The sequence below is a fragment of the Ambystoma mexicanum genome, chromosome 5p, assembly GCF_040938575.1.
Source record: "Ambystoma mexicanum isolate Mex_15411 chromosome 5p, UKY_AmexF1_1, whole genome shotgun sequence".
NCBI lineage: Eukaryota > Metazoa > Chordata > Amphibia > Caudata > Ambystomatidae > Ambystoma > Ambystoma mexicanum.
In genome coordinates, this window is record NC_090930.1 from 764,279,900 (window position 1) to 764,293,595 (window position 13,696).

Genomic DNA, 13,696 nt, shown 5'->3' on the forward strand with positions numbered 1-13,696 from the left:
GTTAAATTGCCACGTATTCCGCAGTATAAGATTTCGGTTGACGATGAACAGGCTTTGTAAAGTATTGTTTCTGATTTTGTACATCGAGGAGTAATTGAGGAAATTGCAGGGAGCGCGTGTAATAGTCCAATTTTGCCAGTCTATAAGAAAGGGAATAATGTGATTTCTTTTCATTTTATTATTGACTTAAGCGCAATTAATGAGGTTGTTGCTCCACAATTTCCGATTGTACCTGATGTTACTACAATATTGACTATGATTACAGCTACAGCTACATATTTTAGTGTTGTGGATTTGAAAAACACTTATTTCAGTATTCTTGTACATGTTGAAAGGAGATATTTGTTCGCATTCACCCTAGGGGGACGCTCGTTTACATTCACTTGTGTGCCGCAAGTGTACACTGAGAGTCCAAGCATCTATAGGAGAGCGTTGAAAGAACAGCTTGATACGCTTGAGTTGCCTTCCACTTGCACATTGTTGCAGTATGTCGATGATCTACTTCTAGCTGCTGATTCTGAAGTTGCTTGCAAAGAGGGCACTGTGTTGCTGCTTATTCATTTAGCAGAAAATGGGCATAAGGCTTTGTTGAAGAAGTTTCAGTATTGTCAACAGGAGGTCACCTATTTAGGCTTTCTCCTGTCGAAGGAGGGAAGAAGATTGACACCTGAACGGATACAAAGCATCTCTGGTATGTCTGTCCCAAATACACAGAAAGAGGTCAGGGCCTTAATAGGCATGGTCTCATATTGTAGAAAGTGGATCCCACATTTTCCTTGATAATAAAACCTATGTTGGCATTGACAAAGAAGGGTATTTCTTTGCCTTTACTGTGGAACATGGATTGCCAGAATGCTTTTGATCTGCTTAAGGCTGCGTTGTGTTCAGCAGTAGTTTTGGGCACACCAAATTACGAAACAATCTTTGTGTTGTATGTGCATGAATGTGATGGATGTGCTTTGGCTATTTTAACATAGGAACATGGGGGCAAGAATAGACTGTGCAGCTATTTTTCCTCCACTTTAGACCGTTGCATGCGCTTTGCCAAGATGTTTGAGAGCTGTAGCTGCTGCTGCATCCGTAAAACAAAGTGAGGGTATGGTTTTAGGTCATTCTTTAACAGTGATGGTACCCCACTCCGTAGACGTTATATTAAACAGAACACATACGCAACATCTCACAACAGCTCGACTAACAAGGTACAAGCTGATTCTATTTGCTCTGCATATCCGGCAGAACTATGCCAAAAGAAACAGACTGTAGTGACAATATGACGCATGACTGCCTCTATACCACAGAGCAAGAACCATACGGCAGAATTTATTTCATTGATACACCTTTAAAGAATCTGCAATGGGAGCTGTACTGTGATGGCTCCTGCTTTAAAGTTCCAGATGGTACATCCATTGCTGCTAATGTAATCACCACATTGAGCACTATTGTGGAAACTAAACGAATTCTGCATAATTCTGCGCAGGCCGCAGAGATTATTGCGTTAACCAGAGCTTGTGAAATTTCTGAAGGGCTTAGTGTAAATATATATACAGACAGCTAATACACCTTCAGAATAGTACATAACTTTGGCTGACTATGGGCTGAGAGAGGATTCTTGACCTCACATGGAACAAAAATTCTGCATGGTACTTTAATAGTCCAGTTGCTTTCAGCACTTGCGCTTCCTACACAGTTAGCAATAATGAAGTGTGCCACACACTAGAAAGTGACGGACGATGTGGGAAAAGGAAAAACTTTTGCTGACAGAATAGCCACACAGACTGCTACTGATCTGCATTCAAATATGTACGTGTCAGATCCAACAAGAGGAGTCACTGACACTTGTATGATGGACGAAGGGATTAGCTGTATAAAAGAAATTCAGGCTGAAGCTACTCCAGAAGAAATCAAACAGCGGGCTGAGGATCCAGCGGGTCTAGATGATGAGGGTTGTTGGGTGGATAGTGAAAAGCAAAGATGGATCCTACCCAATGCCTATATCATTGCTATGGTTACTATGGCCCATGGCCCAACACACATATGTGCCAAAAAGATTTGTCAACAGTTAGATCCTGTCTGGTATAATACTAATATTCAGAAAACTGCTAAACGTTTTGTCCAAAGTTGCATGATATGCTTGCAACATAACATTGGGAAGGGAACACCAACACCAAAGGGCAGTTTTGGTCCCCCCTCCATGCCTTTTGAGGTGATACATTTTGATTTTATTGAGATGGAACATTGTCAGAACTATAAATATGTTTTAGTTGTAATTTGTGCCATTAGTAAATGGGTTCAGGCTTTTCCACTAAAAGATGCCACAGCAATGTCAACAGTAAAGACCATTCCTAAGGAATATTTTCCTAGGTTTTGTTTGCCGAGAGTCATTTGGTCCGATGACGGGCTATATTTTATCGCTGCTGTCATCCTGCAAGTATGGGCGGTATTACAGATTGATAAACGGTTCCATTCGGCCAGGCATGCTCAGAGTGCCGGTGTGGTGGAACGCTATAACGGAATTCTAAAGAACAAAATCGCAAAAGTGTGGGCACATAGCAATTTGAAATGGCCTGGCGCTTTGCCAATAGCCTTATTATCAATGCGGACGACCGCACAGTCTAAAACAGGGTTCTCCTCCTATGAAATTATAATGGGAAGACCAGCAAATATATGGAATGTTCCAAAACCCAAGCAGTTGAAAGACATTGAGTATCCACTTTTATCTGATTATTGTGACCAGTTGACTCAAAACTTGCATTTGATTCATCAACAGGTATGAGTAGCACTCCCTGTAAAATATGAGGGTCCAGGTCATCGACTCGAACCTGGTCAATGGGTCCTGGTGAAGAACTTTGACAGGGGCTCCTGTCTTGCACCTCAATGGAAAGGACCGCATCAGATCCTTTTGGCTATGCAAACCGCCGTACGTTTGGCTGGAAAGAAGCACTGGATCCACGCGACACACATGAAGAGGATTCCTTTTCCTCTGCCCTATGAAAAAGGGGAGGAGAAGGGAATTGGTGATCCCGACGCTCACAACGAGTCTGCTTTGATCGACACAGAGGGTGTGACAAAAGTCCTTCTTGAGCCTGTGGGGCATTGGAAGATTGTTGCTTCTTGTTCAATTTCTTCTTCACCATCGACCGATCTTGTTTCTGCTTCTTCATCTTCTTCAGGAAACAACAACATTTTGTTCACCGATCATATCGTACCTGGAGTTGTAAGGTACAATCTGAAACCACAGAATAGAATTTAGATTTAGATTTTGCTGACATTACATTAATGTAAATAGGATAGGAAAATACAGCTAGGCTGTGCCCACAAGAAACCCACAAGAAACCACTGCCATTCCTCTACTGCACACAATAAGAGGCAAGGACGGGCAAAGTTACCTTCAATAAACATAGGTCACGTGGTCAAGTGCCACCCACGGATGAACTAAAAAAAAGCCTAACAGTGAGGCTTTTTAATGGACACTGAGAAACTATGCCTATTTTAAAGGCTACTCGTACTAAAAAGGATTTTGATCGTTTTGCTGATTATGAATCCGTTCATCGAGAGTCATGGTCCCTTAGGACGAAATGGATACTGGTCATATTGTTTGTATTATAATCACGTTGACATTTGGGTTTTGGTATCTGGAAAATGCACATCCGCTTGATGTATTATTGCCAAATGCAAGTATCTCCACTGTGTCTCCACCTTATGTGCATTTGCACACTCTCTGTCCTCGAGACCTCCAACATAGAGGGGGTTATCATAACAACACTCTCTTAATGATCATGAATGCAACCCATGCCATTTTAAATAGGATCAATTGCTGGGTATGTTCACATCTGGCACAACATGGGGAAAAGGGACTGGGCTGGTATAGACATCCTCTTCCTCTAACTACTGCATGTTTTGCTTCACTTAGGGCATTATTCTTTGGCCGGTGGAACGATAGTGTCACTGGGAATTTTGATGGAACTAATCAAAACAAATTTGAAAAATGAGTCTTAACACCTTTAGGATGTTCTTTGTTTGCGAATAGGAACAAATAGTCCAAACTCTGTTACATTTCGGCATACAAAGAGAAGGTTCCCAAGGAATAAGTACATTTGAGGGTTATACGAATACTGCTATATTAACCAGTGCGGATAGACCTTTGTATGTAGGAGATCCTGTTTACTTTGCAGTAATGAGGCATATCCGTGGTTACCCAGAGACTGGGAGGGTACTTGTTATTTGGGTATATTGTTACCAGGAGTATATGTCGCCACTACTGCTGAAGTCTCAAAAACTTGTCCCAGGCAGGATGAGGATGGTGACACTCATTCACAAATTCTGGGTGACATTGCCAAATCCTCTCTGCCATTCTGGGGACAGATAATAAACTCCCAAGATATTAGAAAATTGGCAAGGGTTTTGGAGAAAACCATCAATGAGACCACTGATATCCTGTATAACATGATGCTAGAGCAAAAGGCTATTAGACTAGTGGCTCTCCAGAATAGGATGGTGCTAGATATCATTCTAGCTGAGTTTGGTGGGGTATGCAAATGGTAGGATCTGCGTGTTGTGTCTTTGTACCTGATTCCCCCCTCACCATATTTAAGGCGTTTACGAGATTACATGTTTTAGTACTCAAGTACATGTTCCAGAGGGAGACTGGCATATTGGCACATGGTTCTGAGACTTGTTGCGATCTTGGGGCTGGAAAAACCGGGCAGTTCTAATGGTGATCCTTGGCATTGTTTTATTTTGCTGTTGTTGTATACAATGTCCGCCTGTCATTTGTTCTATGATAGGAGGAAGTTGTGCACAAGCAATAGGAAATTAGAACCTAAGATACATATGCCTGAAAAAGCTACTAAAGCCTTGGTAATGCAGGATATCACCATAAAGGAGTTGATGGCGATCAATGTTTTTGGGGATAACGATTTAGGATGTTCTGACGATGATACATGGTCTTTGAATGATGCAAATGTTTGAGTAATGCTCTTGGCTTAGGCCAAAAGGAGGGTTTGTAAAAGTATAATTTGCATAATGCCGCATGATATTAAACGTTGGCCTAAGTGGATTTGAATTGTACTGTAAATCGCATTTGAATGAACCTAAAAACAGGCTATGCCGCCATTTTAGAATTATCCGCCATTTTGATTATCTCCTGCTTTCCGTCCCATGTAAGAATTTGTGTTTTCGGCTCCAGCAGAGCGAAATGAAATTTGTACTATATCAACGTAGATACGCTGAAGTTGCTAAGGTGGATTGTTGTCCTGCACTACAAAACCTTGGCGCTAAACAAGAGCCAAATTTGATCAGTAATTTAGATGCCGTCTGTACCAACAAAGTTTTTCCATTTCAAATAGCGAAACAGAAAGTTGAATAGCTGAACATGTGCTTTTGCAGAAATCTTTGTTTTCGTTCCTTGAAACTAAGCAGACTTCAAAGTCAAGAACAAACGATAGACAAACACAAATGAGTAAAGCAAAGAATGCTACTATTATGTCTTATGTGCAGAAAAACATGTCTAGTGTTTGAGGAAAACATTGAACAGTGTATAGTTGTTTGAATCTGTATTAGTTATGTGAACTGGCTATGAACCCTAGTGAATGGATAACGCAAAGAAGGTCTGGACGATGTACCCTGGATTGTGGAAAATTGTATATAAACCTGTGTCTTTGTAATGTCCAGCTCTCTCATTCATCTCATGGTGCCCGCTACCATACATTGCGAGGTGTTGAGAGACCAGACAGCTGTTCTGTGAAATAAAAGTGTACTTGTTCCATTGTACTCATGACTGGCGTATTTCTATTAAGTGGTATTAATCCTCGATATTTCTTTTAATCGTTCACATGTCAGAAATGGTCAAATTTCAATTGTTTTTTACCATTATCATTAAGCTTGAGGATGGTCTTCCCAGGGCTCCTCCCTTCGTGGGGTTCAAGTATATGGTATAACCATCTAGCAGAGGGGCTTCTTTTTTCCATGTTTCCTGACAACAAATGATGTCTAAATCAAATAACTTTGGGAGCAGATCATTTAATAAATGGTTTGAACCTCTTGTGTTCCAGCTCTCAAGTTTTCAATGATCATAATCTTTCTTCTTCTGGCTCTATTCTTTTACATTGGAAGCTAGCGCTGTGGCTAGCCAATCCCAGGTTGTACGTTTATTTCCTTCATTCCTTCACATTTTTGGGTTACAGTTTTTTTGCGGTTCATCATTGGGATCCTTACCTTGGATTATTATTTTGATTTTTGTAGCTGGTTTTTCTCTATCTATGGGTCAACATCACCATTTCTCTTTTCTTACTCTTGTTTGCCTGATGGCGTTATGATCTGCAGTTTTTAGTTTTTCGGGTTTGATCTAGTTTTTTTGTGCATTTCCACGACTTCTTACTTCTTCGATAGTGAGAGACCTCAGATCTCTCTCATCCTTACTCACTTCAAAGATCTCTTTTGCTTCCCCATTCTTCTATGTCAAAACCTAACGAGTGAAGCTCCTCTCGCGCTTCCTTTATTGTTGTTATCAATCTTAGGGAGCTCATGATTAGTGAGACTTCATCATTAATCTTTTCATCTGGAAAACGGATGATTTTTATGTCTTCTGAGGTGACCACCCGCAACAGCGGGATATGGTGGAATAGAGTCATCAGATTGATTGATTCAATATTAGTCCATAATTGCTCTTTAAGATTTAGGGGCCGATTCATGGAACAAACGTGCGCCGAAAATCCATGCGCAAGCAGGCGCAAGGGAGCGCAAGCTTGAGAAACGCAGCGCACGCGCACGCGTGCGATTCAAGGAAGACGCTGCGCGTGTTTCCCGCTGTCCGTGCGCCAAATCCAGCCATGGCACACGCAGGCATACACGGGGTGTGCTACGCGCACAGCAAAAGCGCACATAGCGCGGCGCACACAACCAAATTGGGCGGAACAGTGGGCGTAACACGCGGAATGGGGAACAACGCGTGAAAAAGAAGGCGTAACTGGGGAAGTACTGCAGGGAACTACACGGAACGCCCACACGCACGCAAACAACCCGTATTCATGGATCCGAATACAGGAAACCCGCGCATGGCAAAAGACGCACACAGGCGTCACCGCGTCCGCCACACGAAGGCAGGCGGAAGCGTCCCCGCGCACAGTACAAAAGTGCGCGCAAACAACAAACACGTATATACAGCTACGATGAATGCCCCATTTGTCGCAGCACTGATCGTGGGACACCGCAGGAGGAGGAGAATAGCCAGGGCACGCATTTTCGCACCACGGACAAGCCTTTTTGGGATGTCTGACGACCAGGTCTATGGCAGGTATAGGTTTCCACCCCACATCATCCTAGACCTGGTCAGGGAGTGGGAAGATGACCTTACATCCCTCACCCTTTGCTCCCAAGCATTGAGCCCCTTGGAGAAGGTGCTCAATGTCCTGCATTTTTTGGCCACTGGGTCATTTCAGCGGACTACTGCCATAGTGGGGGGGGGTCTCACAGGCCACGCAGTCACGCTGCCTACACCAGGTACTGGCAATCATGACAGCGCGCCCCTCAGTCCGCAGGCACATATACATGCCCAGAACACCCGCAGAAAGGCAGGCCGTTGTCCTGGATTTTTTCAGGGTGGCACACTTCCCCAAAGTGCTCGGTGCCATAGATTGCACCCATATGGCCCTACGTCCACCTAGGGCCACTGAGCATATCTACCGAAACTGCAAGCACTGGCATTCCATCAATGTACAGGTGGTATGCGATGCAAAGGGAATGATCACCTCTGTCTATGCAAACTACCCTGGCTCCACCCATGACAGTTTCATATACAGAATGTCCGCCCTGAGCCGGGCCCTGGAAGCTGGGCAGCATGGCGACACATGGCTCGTAGGTGAGTACAAATGCCCTTGCACATGCATGCAAGTCACACACAGACAAATACCCAAACCCTAATAATCTCAACTATTATCACCTCCCCAGGGGAAAGTGCCTACCCTCTGAGCAACCACATGATGACGCAAATCCGGAACCCCACCACACCACCCCAGGTAAGATACAACGCCGCCCATATTGCAACCAGGGCCATAGTGGAGCGCACATTCGGAGTGCTCAAGTCACGTTTCCGCTCCCTTGTCCGCTCTGGTGGGCAACTACTCTATGCACCACCAGTAGTGTGCAGGATCATTGTGGCAGCATGTGTCCTGCACAATGTTGCAACACGGCAGGGTGTCCCGGTGGACATGCCCCCACATCCCCAACCACAGGCACAGGCGCTGCCCATGGGAGGGGACAGGGCACGTGGCGAGGAAGCCCGGACCCAGCTTGTGGCCACATTTTTCACCTAAACTCCCACCCCTGTGGAGTGCACACAGGCCTGGCACATACCAGGTGACAATCGATGATGACAAAGAGACAGTCAACTGTCACAACCCTACCACCCTTAGATAGTTGCCATGGAAGTGCCACATCGTCTGCATCCCTAGCTACTTAAACACAAGCTATCCTGTGTGACCAAAAGGCACACATATGACATATCACATGATATGGCCTATACACAAGTATTTCAAGGTGCGATGAGGCAGGGAGGGGGGAACAAGGGACGACAGACAACGGTACTACTAGGCCAGGTGTCATTTAGATTGTGCAAGTGCAGGGGTAGGGGGAAGGGAAAAGTGCAAGGGGAAGGGGACGGGGGGGAGTGCAGTACAGGGGAAGTAGACCAAAAAACAAATACATAGGTCAGCTCGTGGCAACTGCAAAGGTAAGTGCAGACAAGTGCTGGTAAGGGGGGGCTGTAGGGATAGAGAGACAGTACCACAGCGCAGGGGTTGCCAGGGAGGCAGTGCAAGTGGAGAGTGGCTGGGCCAGGGACCGAGGTCAGTGAGAGTGGCCCAGTTGCAGATCCAGTGCAGTTCCAGTGAAGAATTCCGCAAGGGAGAGGCAGAGAGAAAGCAGAAGCAAAGAGGAAGGTCTTGAGGTGCTTCCCGAACCGGAGATGGTTCCCCTCAAGTTCAAGTGAGGCAGAAAGGCTGTTCCAGAGGGAGGGCCCTGCCGCGGAGAGAGATCTACCCCCAGCTAGTTGCTCTGAGAAGCGGATGACCCTGACATGCAAGGTGTGCATCACACACACCTGCAAAACAGGCCATGGCCATCACTGTTATGTCACTGAAACCCTCCCAAACCACAACATGACATGGCAAGCAATACCCATACACCAACACAGTAACAATAAGGTACACATTGCCATGTCCAAAATGTACAGTGGCATCAGACAATGATGCCTGACCTGGAATCAGATGAAATGACTGACCAACAACCTCCCACCCAAAATAAGTCATTTCCTAATGCATTACAAGAGTCATAGACGTAACACAATAATGAATGCCTGTCTACATGCACATTGTGTATTGCAAAATCAACACTGCAGCTTCTGTGTGCTGCGTCCTACTCCTGCAACACACTGCTCAGCGCACAGCACAGTGAACAGCCATTGTGTGTGATGCACACCCTGAGCATCACATCTAAGCGACAGACCACATCAAAAAGCAAATTAGGCATGTACAGGATCCATAATTGGTCAGAGAACATTGTCTGCAGGGACACAGTGGCCACCAGAAGGCAAACAGTGTACACGTGGATATGCAAGGGTGGGAGTACATGTAGTGCATCAGAGTGCAAGTGTGTGGGTCTGCAAGGACATGCACTCAACATATGCATGTGCACTCAAGTGACCATCAGTGTTTTCTACACATCACATGTGAACATTCACCATGTGTACACCCCAGCATGTCAAACCACAACTATCCCCTCGCACCTGAAAGGTAAACACAACACATGAACAGGCATTGATCAGCACAACACAACATGTACATAGGATACCACTATTACAATGTCAGAGTTCCCATCACACTGCAGGGAAAGGCAACTATCAACAACAACCCCCCCCTCCCTCACGAATGACCATGACCCACTGAACAACTGCACCTGGGTCATGGAGCCTTCAACCCTCAATTCCACCTGGCCACAGGATCACCTTTACCCTTCGTCACCATCTCCCACCTTGTGTGTAAAAGGTGCCTGCACCCTCAGAATCCACACTCATTTCCAAAATCACAAAATCCAAGGCATAAAAACGAACCCGAACACCCTCCAGTAGATGACTTGACGTAGTAGTACCTCACAAAGGCCAAGTACTACCACAATGATGCAACAACCAAGGTAGCACAGTAAAACAATGTCACAACAGGATGTGAACCATGTGTGGTACATAACATAGGATGATGCACCCTGAACGGATGTGTACTGTCACAGCTCCCGTGTACAGGCGCGGGAGTGTCACGAAACAACCACCCCCACCGTGTCCCGGGTGCCTGCAAGGTCAAACTCACACAGGCCACTGAGACCCTGGTGGGGAAGGAGGTTCAGGGATATGCAGTCGGGACAGGTGTTGGCACACTGGATAACTGGAATGAGTGGCAGGAGAGGGGAGGAGGAATGACACATGAAAGTAGGGAATGCACGAAAATGTACTACCTGCATGAACACATACACAATCCAAACAAACTTGGACATCATTGTCATGGCCATCTGTAGTCCAGGCTTAGGAGTCGTACCAACCAACCACCCCCTCTAGGGTTTTGGTGCCTGCAAGTTCGGGGCTTACACAGGCATCCGCAACCCCAGCGGGGAAAGAGGGTTAGGGAACGTTGCTTGGATAGGTACGGGAAGCTGGAACACCGGGTAGAGGGTACAGGGTTCAAAATTGCATAGGATTCCGGGTGATTAGGGGAAAAAAACATACCAAATTGAATCACACATACATCCATGCATTAGTGCACCCCCCAGCAAGCCTATGCAGAGCAGTTTGAAAGAAAAACAACAAGACACTTAGCTCTGGTTTTGAGTGCTGGCCTCCTGCCTGCGCACTCTCAGGTCCAGTTACAGGAGCACTGCAATGCTGCAAAGAGAGCCAATTACACAAAAACACACCACCAAACATGCCCCCGAGCAACAAACTACTCTACAAACAGACAATCTGGTGTAGATGCCTTGTACCCATATATAACATTACCCCTGGACGGGTCATACACAGTCAATGCAGTAAGTCAGCCGCCGGTGGGTGCGTGGCAAATGGAACACCAATGTGTCACAATTCACACAACATGCAATGTTCCCTGGGTAAGCAGACAGACCCATATAGCAAGCCATGTCTTCAGAGCAAGTTGCGTACCACCATGACCGAAACAAAGTTGGCAGTGGATTTATCATAAAGTACATGTAAATGAAATGCACTGCACCCGAGTATGTCCCTTGCTGTATGTCCCTGTGAGCTGCCCCTTTCCATGTCTCGGAAGGCTACATGGTTGATACAAGTGCCTCAATGGACCTTGGTGTACCGGAGGGCATGTGCCACTGCCCCTGCAGGTGTCCCAGACAACCTTACAATCAACAGCCATCAGTCCACCAACACATCTGAGCTGCATTGTGTGCTTCAACACCAATATTCGTCCAAGCTCACCCTCAGGTCTGTGACTAAGCCTGCATATGCAACTCGCCTGGTGCAAGCTTTGCTGTGTTGTGGCCCCCCTGTGCTGCTCACCTTGCCTGGAGTTCCTTGGAACACGTCAGCAGTTCTAGAATGTAGGTCTGCAATCCCTGTGCCTCTGCTTGTGCACACATGTGCATGTGGGCACCAAGAAACGTGTCCAGAATTCTGTCGTCCAATGGGCCATGTCTGCTGGCAAAGGTGCTCTGGAGGCTCATCCCCCTGCAGAATGGGCATGAAACACATGATTAATGCTTCAAAGTCATCTGTGTGTGTCTCTTCAGGCATCTCATTACTTGACCATGTCAGAGAGTCACAGCATAAATCACACCAGCAGTCCGTCTTTCACATCCAAAGTGTGGAACACTATCTACAGCATGAATTGCAACAAGCACGTGTACAGTAAAGATAAGAAACATACTACACAATGTATAGAAATGAATGTACACATTAATCATGAAACACCCCATCTAGCAAAAGCTTAACAGTGGACAATAACACCAAAATCATCCCCACTAGGGGTGTAAACACAAGTCACACAGCACCAGACATGCCACAGATATGACAGTCCAAAGCCCTTGTGTAAAAGCAATTTTAAACTATAGTAACTATTAACTAATTACACTAACTATGGAAAACCTACATTACCTAATTAAACTAACTATCAAACAGAAACTTAACTAACTAAACTAAAAGAAAAATCAAAAATGGCCACATACGACCCGGGGGGTAGGGGAGGCACCCAGGAGGGGGGTAGGGGAGGCACCCAGGAGGGGGGAGGTACAAGGTGCTGCTCAACATCCACATGCGATGATGCTGAGCCAAAAAAAAAACCTCCATGGGCTCAACGCCGCACAGCCCGACCTATGTGGGAGATAGATGGTCGTCCGAGTCTGGCTCATCCTGGAAAGGAGGATGTGGCACAGTAGGCTGGCCACGCCTAGCCGCAGCTTGCCCCTCGTCGGCAGCAAGTCTGCCGGACGGGTGAGCATGGTTCTGTGTGGCGATGTGATGTAGGTCTGCATGCAGAACCTCACATGATACACGTGCTTCGTCTTGCAAGGTAGCACGTGTAACACGGAGTTCCTCTTGGAAGGCCTGGCTTGACAACCGCTGCACCTCCCGGCAAGCCTGTAGCTCAGCCGAGATGGTACGCCCAAGCTGTGCAAACCTCTCCTCTGCCTGCTGCCTCTGGGACATCATAAAGAAACCCAGAGTGGATCTGAGGGAAGCATACTCCTTCCTCAGGGCATCCATGTGCGCCTCTGCGTGAGCAGCAATTGCTTGACGCAGAGACGACATTTCAGCCTGGCGTGCCCTGTCTGAGGCCGCCATGCCCAGCCTGAGCGAGCGGGCCGTGGACCGTGCTGCCTGCTGCTGGAGAAGCACCTGCCTAGCAGGGGGGAGCACAGATCGGGCCACACGCTCCATGCTCTCAGCGATGTTCTCCATTGCTGCCCCCTGCCGTTCTGAATTGGCAGTCATGTCTTGCTCCCACTCAGTATACTGCAGTTGCGCGCGGCAACCGCGTTGCCGGGCTTCACCCCTGCGGGACCCAAGGACCGGGGGTCCTCGCTGTGTTGGCACCGCCCGCGGCTGCACGACTACATGCCCCCGTTGACGTGATGTCCCAGGCACATCAGTGACTGGTGTGGAGGGTGACCCTGCATCCCGATCCACCACGGGCGGAGGCACCAAGACTGTCTGATCCCTCAGTGCAGGTGTCGCAGACAGAGGGGTGTCCGCATCAGAATCACTCACCCCTGACACATGGACTTGATGCTCATCCAACTCAACATGGACGTCAGAGTTGTCATCAAGGCTGGACTCATAGGCAGCCAGAGACAAGATGGACTGTAGCACTTGGGGATTTTCGTGGCCTACCACGCCACGACCCCCACTAGTACTGGGTTGATGTAGGGGTAACAACCCTGTGTCTGGCATGACAACACCATCCTACGACTCCATTGCGTCATCACCTGAAAAATATAGAGGAAAAAGGTCACTACACATGTCAGAAGCACACAACACACACACACACACCGACAGCAAACGCATCAGGCAGACATGTGACACACAACATATAACCTGCCATGCATGCTGGGTCAACTTTGAATTGCTTCTGTGATCAGACCTGTTGAAAGGTGGCAGTTACCATGGAAGTGGATCTATGCAGTGCAGAAAATG